The 17,319-nt window shown below is 50.5% G+C and overlaps 1 protein-coding gene across 1 annotated transcript in view; it reads right to left on the bottom strand.

Moving 5' to 3' along the window:
* LOC129387306 (uncharacterized) overlaps nt 1–12,870 on the bottom strand; it is a 43,679-nt gene extending 30,809 nt beyond the window's left edge. The window contains exon 1 of the mRNA XM_055076200.2: nt 12,795–12,870. The gene's annotated coding sequence lies outside the window, so the exon portion shown is untranslated. The remainder of the gene's footprint in view (nt 1–12,794) is intronic.
* Between the last annotated feature and the right edge of the window lie 4,449 nt (nt 12,871–17,319).

Here is a 17,319-nt window from a genome sequence, read left to right as displayed (position 1 = left end):
CCGGTGGGGACATGATTTGTGGCGCGCATTCACAAAACACGAGTTTGCGATTGCTCGCTTCACCAACTTTGAATGTGACGAGGCAGAATGTGACAGCAATGATTGGCGGTCAAATGGTCAAATTTAGTTTGATATCTAAAAACTGGATAGCATTATTGTTAGGTAGCTCAAGTGTAGTAACCAGATTGTCAAGACATTCATTGAACACGGCAACTAAGTCATTCACTGTTTCAGTTGTATTTGAATTGAAATCATACATCACGAGATAGTCGTTCACGTAACTAAAGGTTCTTAAAATCTTTACCGTCGCGAGTTCTCCTTTTAGGCGTCTGTTAGCGCATGTTAGCGCACGTCCTGTCGTCTTTCTTGTGCGTATCAATCCAGCGCTATGACGTCAATTGATGCAACGAACCGAATAGCCTGATGATCGGCACTCCCGGTAGGGACGAAGGCGCTCACGGTGCTTTCAGTGATTTCGCACTGCGAGTTCCGGGCCCTGACGCACCAGAAAACGTATTTTCGTGTGTCTGCTTTTTGAGAAAGGTCGCCACTTGTACGAGTCAGGCCGAATTCGTGGCACCAGTAGAAGACTAGTGCAAATTGCGATGCAAATGCACCCCGCAAGCAAGGCTCACCGCGATAAGCTAAGACGTGTAGCTCCAGCGTTTATATTCCATATGTTATTTTGCTGTGCACGTTAGTTAACATTGTCACGTACTTAATTACGTAAATAGGGGAAGAGCACAAAAAATGTATAAAATAGAATGTATAAAATGCATACCATTGGGTATACACGGGGAAGGCGGGATATGGAAATTCAAGACGATGAACAAAACGAGAACCAGGTGATGATGATGACAAAATGTATTTATTAAAGGATGGCGCGAAGGCCTATAATGGGGAATAGGAAGAGGAGGGGGGAGGCGTATTCAGAGCCGTCCTAGAAGCTGCGCGTCCTTGGCGAAAGCCAAGAGCGAGTCCAGAATGGCCCTGTCGGAATCCATCGAGCCAGTTGCCGGTCTAATCCACTCCTCGTAGGACGACACTCGCACCGCCCTCAGGTGGTGGTCCCGCTGTTGAGCGTGTCGCTGGCACTCCCAAAACAGATGGGCTGCGGATGGCCGCATAGCCATGTCGCAGTCAGGGCACCTGTGTGGCGTCTGGAGCGCTTCTTGGTCCGCGGAGGCTGTGGGATGGCCGGGTTCCTGCGATGGAAGGGAGTTGGGAGACGGAGATGGAGGGCGTCTTTCCCGGCGTGGCCGGTACTGTCGCCACCGTTCCAGCACATCCGGTGTGAGGACGAAGCCGGAACGGAGCCTATGCAGCAGCACCTGCCCCGACCTGGGAAGACCCGCTGGAAGTGGGTCTGGGTCTGAGGGCACACTCGCACGGAGTTCCCTCTTGCGTCGGTTAGCTGCGGCTCTCAGAGCTCTGTCTGGGTCATACGGGGCTCCATTTGTCGTGTTGCTTGTGCTGGTTGTGAGGGCTTCTGAAGGATCCCGGGATACGACGCGGTTGGAAAGAAGGGCGCGCGCCGCCTCGTGGGCTCTCTCATTTCCCTCGATGCCCTAGTGACCAGGGATCCAATGAAGTGTTTCAGTGACCCCGTGGGCTTCCGCACGCCTGAAGGCCTGCTTGACGAGGAGTACTTCCGATGATGATGTGTGGCGCGACTTGCAGGCATGCAGCGCATACTGAGAGTCGGTGTATATATCGATGTGTTTTGCTTGCGTGGTGCTTGAAACTCTATCTAATGCCCAGACTATTGCGCGGAGTTCAAGTTCTGTTGAGTCGACAGCATCAGCAGTTGTAAAGGTAGAATGTGTCTCACAAGAACCCACTACGTGGTAGGCGACTGCTCCCTCGTTGGTGCGTGAGTCGAAAGCTGCGTCAGTGTACACTTGTTCATGGCTTGGCGGTGTGTCTGCCAATGTCTGCACATGACGCGCAGCGAATGCTGCCCGGCGGTGCGCATGTTGGGCACCCATGTTTCGGGGCGTTGGTGTAGTGTCGACGACAGCAATGTCATCCCACGGTGAGATGTCGGATGGCAGTTGTGGCAAAGTTGATATATCCTTTCCCATGTAGGCCAGTAGAGTCCTGCCTTGTCTGGTGTGCTTCAGGCGTTCCTCGTGTCCTGCCTTCGATGCTTCGATGGTTGCACGGAGGGTAGGCAACTTCGCATAGCGATGTAGCTCCTCGACACGTGTGTTTCGGGAGCCCTGTGATAACACGGAGAGCTGATCTGTGGAGTACCTCTAGCTGTGTCCAGTGCCGAGCAAGCAGGTCATAACAGCGCGCTCCGTATATCGCTCGGGATGTCAGCAAAGCACTAACAAGCTTTCGGCATACGTCGGTACCAGCACCGCCCATGCGGAAACAGATTCGTTTTATGAGGTGCAGAGTGTTGTGCCATGTCCGACGAAGGTCTGCGAGCCACGCATCCGCTGTGCCTGTGCGGTCAATAGGTATCCCGAGAACGCGCACTGATTTTTCTGCTCGCTGCAGCGTTTTGCCTGCGAGAGTGAGCGTGAGGGCTGCTTCGTCCTGCGTTGAACCTCGGATCACCACATAGGTTGTCTTCTCTGGAGATGGCCGCATGCCAGTTTGTGGCAGGTAGTCGTCAATAACGTCAAGTGCCTCTTGCAGGGTCTCCTGCTGCTCATCAATTGGTCGTGATGCAGTCCATAACGTGATGTCATCTGCGTAAATTGTGAAGCCCAGTTCGGAAATAGCCTCCAGTCGCTCAGCCAGGCCTATCATAGTCAAATTAAAGAGGAGGGGTGATAGTATGGAGCCTTGTGGGACTCCCACTATGTTTGGGTAAACCTTCCCGACGTCTCCGTCGATCCGTATGGAAAAAGTGCGATCTTGAAGGAAGGAACGCACAAAGTTGAGGGGGCGGCCCGTGATTCCGTGCCTCTCAGCTGCCTCGATGATTGCCTCATGCGTCACAGTGTCAAAAGCTTTACGGAGGTCCACCGCCACCAGGACGCTCGGGTGTCGCTTTGCGCGACCGACTGTCTTTCGATGCAGTACACTTTCCCTCACAAGTAGGAGGCTGTCATGAGTGCCAAGGTTTGGTCTAAACCCTGTCTGGGCTGGATGAAAGCGACCCTCTGTTTCTAGAAAGTGAGATATGTGTGTCAAGGCCATTCGCTCTGCCAGCTTACACGTAGTAAGTGTGAGAGATACAGGGCGCATGTTCGACAGTACATCTGGCTGTTTGTTTGGTTCCGGTATGGGTGTGACTATCGAATGCTTCCATCCTGCTGGGATTTCACCGTTGATCCACACTTCGTTAATCTCCTCGAGAAGTTGCTTTTTTGCGTATTCTTCCAGATTCCTCAGAGCCGCCCACGTCACGCCGTCATAGCCTGGCGCGCTGCGCGCGTTAATGGAAGAAAGTGCCTGTTCGAGCTCGAAGAGTGAGAATGGGGCCTGGATACCCTCATCGGTCACTGGCGGCGTTTTCCGGTAAATGTCGACGTTCGGGGGCGTCGCCGTTTGGGGAAAAAAACGTGTTCGCGGCATCATCTTGGAGTTGGCTGACTGACTGGCTAGTTTTGAGCAAGACATTTGAAATAGCACTGCGTGTTTTACGCTGACCTGTCATAGCCTTGAACGTGTGCCACACCTTGTGGAGGCCAGTTCTTTCGTTTAATGATGAGCAGTGCTGGCTCCAACGTTCCCGATACAGGCGCTTGGCGTATCTTCTAGCGATGGCAGTGCGACGTCGAAGTCGCACACGGTCGCGATGTCGTCGGCCATTGGCTTCGTATGTCAACTGTGCTCGCTTGCGCGCATCCCAAAGGTTTAGCATATGTATGTCCAGCGCCGGAGCATCAGCTCTCACCTCAGTCTCAGTAGTGGCCTTGCGCAGGGTGCGTGACGCCCGCTTCCGTACGGATGAAGTCTTGGGTTGCTCCGCAAATGCTCTTCTGTAGGCATCCCATCTGATCGTGCGCACACCCCGCAGGGGCGTCTGCGTCAGCAGGCGTTTGGTGTGTTGCGACACCACGGACCCGAGCACACGAGGGTTGGACCCTCCCGCGTGTAGCCGTGCGCGGCTTAGCCGTGTCTGGGGAAAAGGGGATCCTGGGGGTTGAGCCGATGCTGGGTGTCTGGACCTTTAAGGCCCCCCGGCGGAGGCAACACACCTCTTCGGCCTCGGCTTCACATAGACGGCACCTCCAGGCTGACCCACCTGGAGGACATCGGCAGTCGCCTTTTCCTGTCTCTCCCTCCTCGTATCTTCGTCTTTATCTCTCACTTTTTGACCTTTCCTGTCTCCTTCTCTCTTCTTTTTACTTCCTTTCTCCTGGCGGCAAGGGTTAACCCTGTGTGGCTATCCAACCTTGGGTACACCATATTAGGTTATAGTGACGGCGTACGACTGGCGTCGTGCAGACTTGTACGCAAGCTCTGCCGCGTCCCCTCGTTGGGCTCCGTGGTGGGCGGTCGGCGCTGTTGCCGAATGCATACACTTTTCATGGAAACTTCTTTCCCCTCCCTTACTGATCGCCCTCAGAAACGAGGGCGCACCGAAGATGTCTTCAAGTTTTTTGGACGCCAAACCCAGAACTTTCCCCGCTTCCATGTTATTCATTCCGAAAAGCCAAACAAGGCAGTGCGAAACATCTCACCATTCCTTGTTTCAAAGTCCCTAACAGATATTTTTGGTCCAGGTTACAAAGTGTCGAGGATGGCAAGTGGCGACCTCCTCTTGGAGCTCCGCGATGCAAAACAGTATGAGAAACTACCGCAACTAGTGTCATTTGGAGAGACCCCCATAACAGTAACCCCGCACCGTACAATGAACACCACCCGTGGCGTTGTGTCAGATGATGATTTGCTTGAGCTGACTGAAGCGGAACTACTGGAGGGCTTCAGCGAACAAAATGTGATCAATGTCAGAAGAATTAAGATGAGGCGGGATGGAAAAGAGATTCAGACGAAACACCTAATAATTACTTTTGGATCAAGTATCTTGCCCGAATCAATCGAGGCCGGGTACATCAAGCTCCGTGTCAGGCCGTACGTGCCAAACCCACTCCGATGTTTCAAATGCCAGCGCTTCGGCCACAGCTCGCAGAGCTGCCGAGGCCGCCAAACATGTGCAAAATGCAGTGCCCACGAACACACATCTGAAGCTTGTGAGAATGCTCTCCACTGTGTAAACTGTGATGGGGAGCACGCCGCGTATTCGCGGGCGTGCCCATCCTGGAAAAAAGAAAAGGAAATTGTAACAGTTAAAGTAAAGGAAAATATAAGTTTCAAGGAGGCACGCAGGCGGGTATCGTACCTGCCCAAGAAAACCTTTGCCGATGTGGCGCGTCAGGGGGCAGCGTCACAACGGCCTCCGGCGGCTGTCCGACCCACAGCCAGTGAGTCGGCAGTTACGCCATCTGCCCCCGCGGCGGTTGCAGCTAGCGCTGCTCCGTCGACGCAGAATGAGGGACCACCGACCCCGAAGGTGGCCGCCGCCGAGGCTGTCCCAACCTCCCCGGCCCCTTCCAGCGCTGGCAACAGCCGGCGCAGCCAGATCCCTCAGGGAGCCCCATCGACCTCCGGGCTGGTGGGCGCAGGGGTCTTGCCCTCCAAGGCGGGACTCTCTCGGGAAACATCTCGCTCGCAAGAGCACGTGTCCGGCGCCTCACAAGAGGCAATGGACACTACACCCATCCTCAAGGCGCACCAAGCGCCTAAGGAGCGTCGAGGTTCTCTCGAACGCTTCAAAAAGAGTAAAACCCCGGTTACAGGGCCTCGAAAGAGCTCTGGAACCTAAGCTCTGAAATCTCTGTAATTAACACTTCTGTTTCCGTATACACAGCACTTATTTACTACCAATATGGATACACCAATAATTCAATGGAACGTCAGAGGACTTCTCAGGAACCTTGATGACGTGCAAGAGCTTATCCAAAAACACAATCCAAAAGTGCTGTGTCTACAGGAAACACGCTTAAAACCACAACACACACACTTTCTCCGACCGTATGTCACGTTTCGCAAAGATCGCGATGATGCTGTCGTATCATCAGGCGGTGTTGCCATTTTGGTTCATAAAAATATTTCCTGTCAGCGTTTACAGCTACAAACGCCCCTTGAAGCAGTGGCGGTTCGAGCTGTTCTTTTAAATAAACTCGTCACCATTTGCTCGCTTTATGTACCCCCACACTTCAAATTAAACAAGCATGAATTTCAGTCATTTATAGACGAATTGCCAGAACCTTATCTTGTTCTTGGCGATTTCAATGCGCACAGCTCCCTGTGGGGCGACTCTCGTACAGACGCGCGGGGTCGTCTTGTTGAACAGCTCCTCTTTTCTTCCGGTGCGTGCTTGCTGAATAAAAAGGAACCCACATATTACTCTCTAGCAAACAGAACATTTTCTTCAATAGATCTTACTATAGTTTCCCCGTCTATACTGCTCGAACTTGAATGGGAAGTTACGAAGAATCCTTACGGGAGCGATCACTTTCCCATACTGATAAGAACATCAAAAGAAAACGAATATTCTCCGCAAGCTCCCAGGTGGAAGATAGACACAGCCGACTGGGAGAAATATCGAACTCTCACTAACATCTCATGGGCCGACATGTCTTCTCTAGAAATTGATGCTGCTGTAGAGTATCTTACATCATTCATAATAGATGCCGCATCAAAATGCATATCCGAAGCGAGTGGTCTGGCATGCAAACGACGTGTACCGTGGTGGAACAGCGAATGTAGGATCGCCCGTAAGAATCAGAACAAGGCGTGGGGGTTGCTACGCGCTTCTCCCACTGCAGAGAATCTTATCAACTTTAAAAAAATAAAGTCCCAAGGCAGGCGAACCCGCCGACAGGCCAGAAGAGAAAGCTGGCACAAGTTTTTATCGAGCATTAACTCGTTTAGGGATGAGGCCAAAGCCTGGAACAGAGTTAATAGGATTAGAGGGCGGCAAACACATTCACTCCCCCTGGTAAACACACAGGGCGATACACTACAAGACCAGGCAGACTCACTTGGGGAGCATTTTGAAAACGTGTCAAGCTCAACAAATTATTCACAATCGTTTCTCTAACACAAACAAATAGAAGAATGTAAGCCTCTAATCAGAAAATGTCGTCAGAACGAACCATACAACCGTACTTTTAGTATTGCAGAGTTGAGAGCTGCCTTGAACGCATGCAAGAGCTCTGCGCCAGGACCGGATAGAATAATGTATGAAATGATTAAAAACGTACACGGTGACACGCAAGTTACAATACTTGCACTATTTAACACTATCTGGGAAGCAGGGTACCTTCCGACTGCATGGAAAGAAGCCATTGTGGTTCCTGTTTTAAAACAAGGCAAAGATCCTTCCTCAGTGGCAAGCTACCGCCCGATAGCCCTCACAAGTTGCATGTGTAAGGTATTTGAAAAAATGATAAATCGGCGCCTCATCCATTTCCTTGAACAGAACAAAATACTTGATCCTTATCATTGTGGCTTCAGGGAAGGGCGCTCCACAACTGATCACCTTGTACGTATTGAAGCAAACATCCGTGACGCATTTGTACACAAACAGTTTTTCCTATCCATATTCCTCGATATGGAGAAGGCATACGACACAACGTGGCGATACGGGATCTTAAGAGACTTGGCAGAAATGGACATTCATGGTAACATGCTAAACCTCATAGAAAGCTATTTGTCCAATCGCACATTCCGTGTAAAAGTCGGCAATGTGCTGTCACGTCCTTTTACACAAGAAACTGGTGTACCCCAGGGAGGCGTGCTCAGTTGCACACTTTTTATTGTTAAAATGACAACGCTTCGTGCTTCCTTACCACCAGTCATTTTGTATTCCGTCTATGTGGACGACATTCAAATAGGCTTCAAATCCTGTAACCTCGCAGTATGCGAGAGACAGGTACAGCATGGTTTGAACAAGGTGTCAGGGTGGGCAGAGAAAAATGGTTTTAAAATCAATCCTCAAAAGAGTTCTTGTGTGCTGTTTACAAGAAAGAGAGGCCTAGTTCCGGATCCTTGCTTACAAATGTGTGGACAACAGATACCTGTAAACAAAGAGCACAAATTCCTAGGTGTTATACTTGACAATAGACTCACTCTCGTCCCACACATTAAACAACTCAAAGAAAAGTGTCTGAAAACAATGAACCTAATGAAACTTCTATCCCAGACTACGTGGGGTAGTGACAGAAAGTGCCTAATGAATCTGTATAAGAGCCTCATCCGGTCACGATTAGATTATGGTGCCGTGGTATATAACTCTGCCGCCCCGAGCGCGCTAAAGATGCTAGACCCTGTTCACCATCTGGGTATCCGTTTAGCCACAGGAGCTTTCAGAACGAGTCCCGTACAAAGCTTATATGCAGAATCGAATGAGTGGTCACTTCATATCCAGAGAACACACATCAGCCAAACATATTTTTTGAAAGTCCACTCTAATCCTGAACATCCCTGTTTTAACACCATTAACGACATGACAAATGCTACACTGTTTCGTAATCGTCCTTCCGTAAGACAGCCTTTCTCGCTGCGTGTGAGGGAGCTTAGTCATGAAATGCATGTTCCACTTCTCGAACTTCGCCTAATGCATCCAGCCAAGCTGCTACCTCCTTGGGAGTGGCAGTTGATACAATGCGATACATCTTTTATGGAAGTTACAAAAAACGCTCCAGAGATTGCAATCCAAATGCATTTCCGAGAACTCCAGCACAAATACTCCTGTACGGAGTTCTACACAGACGCATCGAAGTCACACGACGGGGTGTCCTATGCAGCCGTCGGTTCATCCTTCTCGGAATCCGACGTACTGCATCCGGAAACTAGTATCTTTACGGCTGAGGCCTACGCAATATTGTCGACCGTGAAGCATATAAGGAAAACAAAACTCAAAAAATCAGTTATTTTTACGGACTCCCTAAGTGTTGTGAAGGCTTTGATATCGTTCTGTAAGTGCAAAAATCCTGTTTTAATTGAACTCTATTCCGTGTTATGTAAAGCATATGTATCTAACCAGCATGTGATTATATGCTGGGTGCCTGGCCATAGGGGCATCCAGGGTAACGTTCTAGTGGACCAGATGGCTACATCAATTTCATTACATGCAGTTAGTCCTACTGCTTCGGTCCCTGTCAAAGACCTGAAGCCTTTCTTAAGAAGGAAACTACGAAACCACTGGCAACGCATGTGGGACGAAGAAATAAATAATAAACTGCATGTAATAAAGCCACAATTAGGTTTCTGGCCTCCTGTAACAAAATCCCGCCGGACAGATGTCCTCTTCTGCCGTCTAAGAATAGGACACACTTTTGGAACACATAACTTTTTACTCACGGGAAACGAGCCTCCAACCTGTGGTAGATGCGGGGAGAGGCTGACAGTCCTCCACGTTCTACTGGAGTGTCGGGAAGCCGAATCTGAAAGAAGGAAACATTTTCTCTTAGCGTACCGGCAGCACATCCCCCTTCATCCTGTTATGTTACTTGGCCCAGAACCACTCTTTGACACCAATGCAGTCTTAAGTTACCTGAAAGATGTTGTATTGCATGTTGTTAGCCCCACATGTTCGTAGCGTCTCCTCTCTTCAGAGGATGGCGCTGTGATAGTTCTCTCGTATAGCACGTGCCTCTAGGCCCTTGTGTTTCAAGGGCTCCGGCGAGGCAACAGTGCTCCAGCTATTTTTACCATCTCATATATTTTCATTTCTATGTCATTCTTTTACGATGGATTTTAATGCCCATAGTATTCGTCATTAGTCATCGCCATAATTTTATATCACGTAGATTTTATGCACTTTACAGCAACTATTTTTAGGCCACTTTACAGCCAAGTCACATCTCCACAATACATCGTCAACATCACCACTTGTCATGGCGCTCTTTGGCCACACCTGGCCCTTGCGCCATTAAACACCACATATCATCATCATCATCGTGCGCACAGTGCGCCCGGCCGCACGCTTTCGTCCCACGTTCAAAGTAATCCACAGTGGATAGTGGTCGCTGCCCCAGGCGTCCGGATCGCATCGCCAGTCTTTCACGTAGGCTGGTGTGGATAACGTCAGGTCTGGGGTCGTGTTACGTTGTCCACTATGCAGGGCGGCGCGGGTGGGGTAGTCGGTGTCATTTGCGAGCACTAAGTCAGCTGACTCCATGGCATCTGCGAGCGCCATTCCGCGGGGCGTGTGATAGTCATAGCCCCACTGCGGATGCTTGGCGTTGAAATCGCCGCCTATCAGGAAGTCGTCGTTTGGGTAACGTCTCCGCAAAGCGTGAATCCACGTGAATGAACCGCGTGTACGCGAGCTAACTTCAGGGCGCATGTATACCGATACCAGCACTGCATTTCGCTTTGCAATCTTGCAACGGACAGCCACCACCTCCTGCACGGCAGTCGAGTACTGAGAAGTGTCAATCTGCGTTTGCGGAATGTCTGTGCGGACAAAGACAGCCGCTTGTCCCCGTATTACAAATTCTTCGGCTGCACTGGCGATACCATTGTGCTGCGGGTTTCGGTGTCGTTTCCTGTTTCTATGCTCTATTGACGGTTGGTAATAACCATTGAACTGTCGTAGTGTCCGATCTGTGCCATTAGTTTCTTGAAGTAAAAGCGCAAGGGGGCGTCCGACACAGTCAAACAAGAGGTTCAGTTCTGTCGCACAAGTGCCGAGCCCTCGGCAGTTCCACTGTAAAACGTGTGGAGTGGGACTGTCGAGGGCTGTACGCGAAGCCGGGTGGCTATTGACGCGAGGCAAAGAGCTGTTGGAGCAAGCCATATTGTCGTTGGAAGTGCTTCTCCTGCGCTTGGAGGAGAGGGTGCAAAAGTTGTTGTACCAGCAGAGCCAGGTCTGTCTGCTGTGTGGTAGTAGAGGTTGTTTCTTGCGTTTTAGTGAGCTCCTGCGGATTGCATGGCTGCTGCTGTCGCTTGGCACGAACACGTTCGAGCAGTGCTGCATGCCTTTTTTCGTTCTCTTCTAGTTTCCGCCGCAGTTCGACGTTCTGTCGTGCGAGTTCCGCAATCTCAGCTTCTACACTGTCTTTCGATGTATCAACCAGCTGCGATGGTGAAGGCAGCATAGGTCTGGTATAAGGTAAAGAGTTCGCCGGTTTGTCTCCACTTGGTTGAGTTCGCTTGAGCGCTGCTGCGTAGTTGAGGTTGCAGCCGTTTCCTCCCGTTGTTGGTTGTGCGCAGTTCTTTGAAACAATCTCGTTCACTGCTTCCTTTATGGTACGTGGCTGCGTTGAGATGTTTTCACTTTCAAGTAGCTGCTGCGTCAATTTGACGTCATGGCACTGGACAGTTCTAGTGCGGCTTCTCGATCGGTGTGCGCCGTGCCTTCTACGACGAGAGCGGGGCCTTGAGTGGAGTTTCTTAGCAATTTTTGCGTCGGACTTCAGTTTAGCTGGACACTGCGGGTCAGTCGCCGTGTGACCTTCTTCTTCACAGTTGCGGCATCTGGGCGTCGTCTGTTTGCATTCATTGCCAGTAGTACTACCTTCGTGTGTCTTGCCGCATGTAGGACATACCGCTTCGTGCGGGCAGACATCCTTCTTGTGACCAAAGCATTGACAACGATTACACACGATGCTTTTAGGTTCGTAAATTGAAATTCGGGTGATGCGGCCGTAATACGCGACTCTGTTAGGGGCGTGGCGTCCTTCAAAAGTCAGTAGACATGCCCCACGCTTTCCTATTGGGCGCGCGTCAAGGATACGTCGGTGCTCACAGGTCAAGGCTGCCCGGAGTTCAGCCTTTGTTTCATTGCAGTCAACGTTGTATATAACACCTCGACACATGTCTCGTCCGGGTGCCTGATACACTTGTACTGGTATCTGTCCGTGGTTCACGTCTAGGTGTGAAAGTTTGAGAAGCCCGTCTGCTTGCCTCTTGTCGTGAACGAGCAATCGTATGGTGTTAGATGCTGGTTGCAACGTGTACGTCAAAGGCTTGGTGTTGACGGCAGCGGGTGTGGCCATCACGAAGTTGCGGTGGAGGTCCTTGCCTGGTACAGTCGTGAGCGCCACGTTTACCCGTGGTTTCACGACTAGCACAAAAGTTTCTGGCGGTGTTTCCTTCTCGGGCCGCGTTTGGTTGTGCTTACGGCGTTGCACTTTCCACACTCCTTCATCACCGTAATCTTCAAACGCGTCCTGGGAGAGGGCTCCGGCGTCTCGAATTGTCTCTAGCTTCTCAGTTGAGTTTGCGTAAGAAAACAGTTCTTGAGACGCGTGCAATGCAGTCTCTGCTTGACGTGGCGTTGTCACATCAGACTGTAGGCTTGAGGATGTCGGTGGTGCTTGTGTTTGCATGTCGTCTTCGTCACTGGAAGGGGCTGACGCGTCTGCGTAGGTCGATGACGTGATAGAGTCGTGCCGCGTTCGTTTCGATACCGCACTGGCCGTCGTTGACAGACTTGCAGAGCGGTCTCTATCACGACGGTGGCGGCTGCGGCTGCGTTCGTTCGGTTCCCTATTGTTCTTTCGTCTTTGGCGTTCGCGTCTATGTTGTTGGTCAGCGGTAGCATGCCCACAGCGTTCTTCATGCATCCCAGCAGAGCGTTCTGTGGTAGACGCTTCCGGAACGCCTTCGGGACGTGGCGTAGCCGCTTCCTGGCCCCAGTCTTGGGCAGGCGTCATCAAAGCTGATTGTCCCTGGCGTTGTTCATGGTCGTCAGATGGAGGTAGCTTCGATGACCCGCGTTCGGTCATCAACGCAGTCGTGGCCATGCATTAGGCTTAGAAAGGCCGCCCGCTCGCGCGTAAAAGCGGCCGTAAAACGGCCAGAAAGCAACGCACCTTTCCGAGGCTTGTCTCGACGTGTGGCCGAAGCGACACCGATGAAGAGGATGGGCGACAGCAGATGGTGAGACGCGAACAGCGCGCGTAACTGTCGAAAAGAAACGGAGCGCCAGGAAAAGACGTGCGCTCGCATCCGAACCGGAAGTTGATCCCGAGAACCAGGTAAAAGCGGGAGCCCACTCCCGCTTTTACCTTGTTTTTGTTTTGCTCATATCATTGGGCACGTCATAGAGTTTCCTACAATAACTACTAGAGGGAACTCTGGCGCTGCAGTCGCTGTACCACCATGAGAATGATGGGAAATACATGGATTTGTCTGATCTTCGTGCTTGTGGATTCAGACATTCTTGTGGCTTTGTACATTACGCTATATAAATTTTATTGGCGTAAGTTTCAGCGCAATCTGTACTCTTCGAAGTGCAGAAGACGCCGCGAACACGCACAATTGCTATTAATTGCAACGATTGAGCTTGTCCAGGTGGCCAACTCGAAACGCACCAAGCGTCTCAAGGCACTGGCATGCCCGCGATGAATTCATAACTGCGTTTCATTCGCTTGTCAATGCAGGCGTCCGTGGCTTAATCGTTTCAATTACAGGCTTATGTGCTAGAGTCCCTGTGTTCGAATCCTGCACGCCGCCGGACAATTTTAGTGATGTTCATTTAATAATTTATTACGCAGTACATTGTTGAAAATTACGAGTTTACAAAGCCCTTAGAAGCCAAAAGGACGAAGTTTAGGCAAATCCATGTACTTCCCATAATTTCCATGCCGGCACAACCGCTCTCATTGCAGCTCCCGTAGACACTAGCGACCGAGTTCCCTCTAGTAATTACTGTATGAAACTGATAGGGTACGTATCATGTGGCCGCTGGGTGTGCGCCATTCGGTATGGGCCCCAGGAGCCAACAGGCACCTGCTGCTCTTCAATGAACCGTCTTTGACCTCAACTGGGGTCACTGGAGGTATCAGATCACACCTACACGGTGACGTTCACGTAATGCGATTTTTCTTCAAAATGAGGGTCGATGTTTGTGGGGTTTCGCCTTTCTTTTTCTTTTTTGCTTGGCTGCCAAATATGAGCATCAATATCGCGCTTGCGCTCTTTAAAGGCTTTGAATGGGGGCTATTTAGCTAAGAGGCTTTCGCTGCTACCGAAGCGGTTCATGAGGGCAGTTCTGATTTTCTCGTATGTCATACAATGAAGAAGTATTTGCTAGAAGACTACAAAGATTGCCAGAGTGACTGTGGTAGTTATGAGCGATAACATGTAGGCTTGCGCATGCGTTATTCGGCTCAAGTTGCGGTGCTTAGCTCTACGTCGTTATGCACGGTGGTATCGAGGCCCTGACGCAACAGACACAAGCAGCGAAATGTGTGCTTCTCTCACGCGGACGCCAACTACATTCGAGCATCGCTTTAATTAACGGAATGACGTGTTCTCGTGTGACCTGTGCGCCGCACCACCTTTACAATGAAGTGACCTGTATAACGAAAGATTTCGGACGTCCTAAGCAAGTACGTCGTCATAAAGGCGTTCGACTGTGTTACACTTCTTTGACACGACTAACGAATACGTCGCATTCTCCATAGCACGAGCTAAAGCACTTGTGTGCGCTCTAGCTTCAATTCGGCCGCCATAATTACTTTCTTCCTTGCTTCACGACCGGGAGCGTGTCAGTTTGTCCCATTCTCATGTCGTGGCAGCTAACGCTTTGGGACAGTGTGTTAAACTGCACGCCCACCTTCTGGGTCGGCTCTCACATTCCCCAGTCCTTACCTCGTAGCTGAACGCTACGAAGATAATGCGAGACTATGTAGCGCCTTCGGGTTAGGTCCGGCTTTATCGTTTCTTTCTGAAGTAAAGTTCACCGACAATTACGATACTCCCTAATACGAAATCTATACACATTTTCATTTCGCGGTGCATGTATTGGCTGGCGTGGACAATTTGTCTCGTGCGGACCACTGCAAATGGAGCAAAGTTTGGCGCGACTGCCTCACTAATCGAGAGATCCCGAGAGGCAGCGCGTGGGTGAAGCGTGGGCGCAATTCACAGCAGCAGCCGCAGACAGACCCCCCGCTCATGCAGCGCTTTGTTTCCATATATGATATCGGTCGACGCGTTCTCCGCATGTCATCGGTGAACAGACGACGATGCACTACTCTGGCGCCATCTCGTAGTGGTGGTCGCAGAAGAGCCCGTCTTGCTCGGCACTACGCTTTTCTTCTCACGCTTTCGCAATATCCCCCTCCTCGGCCTTCTACCTCATGGTTCCGCTACGCTATCCTCCTCCGCTTTCCTCCTCGCGCTGTCTTCGTTATCGCCATCTTTCATCAAATGGAGGGTGTTGCTTTCACGCTCCCCTGCGCTCTGCGTTCGTTCTTTTATCCTTCGCTGTGCTCGTTCGCTCGGTTACACTGACGCCAACGGTCAACGCTGGAACGGGCGCCTAAGAGCTGCATTCTAATATTATGGACAGAAAAGAAGACGTAGGACTCCTTTTCTTTTTTCTTGAGCTCCTTCGCGGATCGCACATATGTCGGTAAGTTCTATGTCCATTGCAATTATTTTTGTCCTTCCAATGCTTCGTCATTATTATGTGAAAAACTAGCCCAATCTTCAGTCATCGTCCATTTCACACAGCTTAGTGCAACGAGAGCTGTCGGCGGCGGCGAGTGTGAACACACCGGTGTGTTTTCGCCTTCGCCAACGATGCACAGCAGACAGCCATGCACCGGATGGAACTAGAGCTGGTAAGCGCGAGGAAGGAAAATATACCCTAAAAGGAAGAGTGGTGCACAGATACGACGGCAAAATGGCGACTGCAAATCCCAGTGTTCGCCCTCGTAGATCAAGCTCTGGAGCTGTTACAGCTGCGGAGGCGAAGACAGGCAATTCCCATAGGACGCGAAGCTGTTGTGTGTGAACGGCCCCTTAATAATGTTAGAACTACTAGACAATGGCAAAGCATCGTCGGAAATGTACAGTGCTGAGCGATTGAAACGCAATATTCAAAGCGCGCGGCTGTCATCGTCTTTTTTTTTTTCCTTTTTTCTTTGTTCTGCGTCACACTTGAGCTGTAGGTGATCGCCATGAGACCAAGTGCAGTCACAATGCGCCACAGTGGTTCTGACCCTTACTGTATACTACTATGCATCAGCTCGGTTTCCCCAGTGCTTACAGACCGTGTAGAAAGCGCCGGCGACCATGCGCTTCGAGTATCGCGTCTCAATAGAGTTGGCTTTAAAGTTTCTTGACTACTAACAGCTGATTACTGGAGAGACTGACAACGGGGAATACCCTCGGGGACCAGCCTGAGCTGGTCCCCGAGGGCAGACCTGGATAGCAATGCCTCCCACTTTACTTTTGTGTTATACTCTACTTGGTCTTCGGTGTGAGCCGTGCATTCCCCATATGATGTGATAGAGTGTCGGTGTGCTCCCACACCGCAGGTATATTTATTTATTTATTTATTTATTTATTTATTTATTTATTTATTTACCTTCAGGGCCTTTGGGGCCTGAGGATAAATAAATGGCAACATCGTGTCAGGTCCTCCACGGTGTTGCCATGGGCAGCTCGGCAATTAGTGAAACCTGGAGCCGTCTCGTCTGCATAGAGGTTTCCAGTAATACCCTCGTGTCCCGGGGCCCATGTTATTGCTTTGGTATACTTGGCGTTGAGTTCTCTGCTGATTTGAGCAAGTATCCGGTCTGCCTTCCTGCCGATTTTCCCCCTTTTATAACTCCTACATGCGGCCTGAGAATGTCAGTGGTGCGTTGCGCTCTATGCCTTCTCTTATAGCTAAGGCAATGGCCATTTCTTTTGCTTCTACAATGGTTGTTCGGGAAACCGAAGCACAGGCCGTGATTTTACCTTTTCGGTTTACAACAACTGCCAACATATGCTTTGCGTTGGCCCGATATGGTGAAGCATCCGTGAATCTTGCAGTGTCCAAGTACTTTCTTGTTTTGTCTATGTATTCTGCTCTAGCCTTTCTCCTTCCTGCGTGTAATGTCGGATCCATGTTCTGTGGTATTGGTGATACCCCATGCAAATCTCTAATCTGGCAGGGTAGCCTTTTGGTGTTTTGGTGTGCTTGTTTGCATTCTCCAAGGCCGACTCTTTGAAGAAGAGCTCTGCCGGCTGTCGTTTGCGCCAGTCGACTCCTCTGCGCTGTGAGCTGGGCCTCAGCCAGCTCATCAAATGTATTGTGTAGGCCGAGGGCTAGAAGCTTCTCATTCGAAGTGTTGCGTGGCAGCCTCAGGGCTCTTTTATATGCCATCCTTATTATTTGATCAGCCTTCTCTTCTTCCTCCCTATTCATGACATGGTAAGTTGGGAGTAGATTAGAATGCTAATGACCAGGCCTTTCACCAGTCTGATGGTGTTTTGTTCCCCCATCCCTGTCCGATTATGAGCCACACGTGCTATAATCCGGTTAATATGTTGCGTTGTTTTTCTGGTCGTGTTTAAAGTGTGGAGGCATCTGACATTCGATTGCAGCCACATCCCCAA

Source organism: Dermacentor andersoni, chromosome 2, assembly GCF_023375885.2.
Source record: "Dermacentor andersoni chromosome 2, qqDerAnde1_hic_scaffold, whole genome shotgun sequence".
NCBI classification, from domain to species: domain Eukaryota; kingdom Metazoa; phylum Arthropoda; class Arachnida; order Ixodida; family Ixodidae; genus Dermacentor; species Dermacentor andersoni.
Note: the sequence above shows the minus strand (reverse complement) of the source record. Positions and strands in the feature narration are given on the sequence as shown.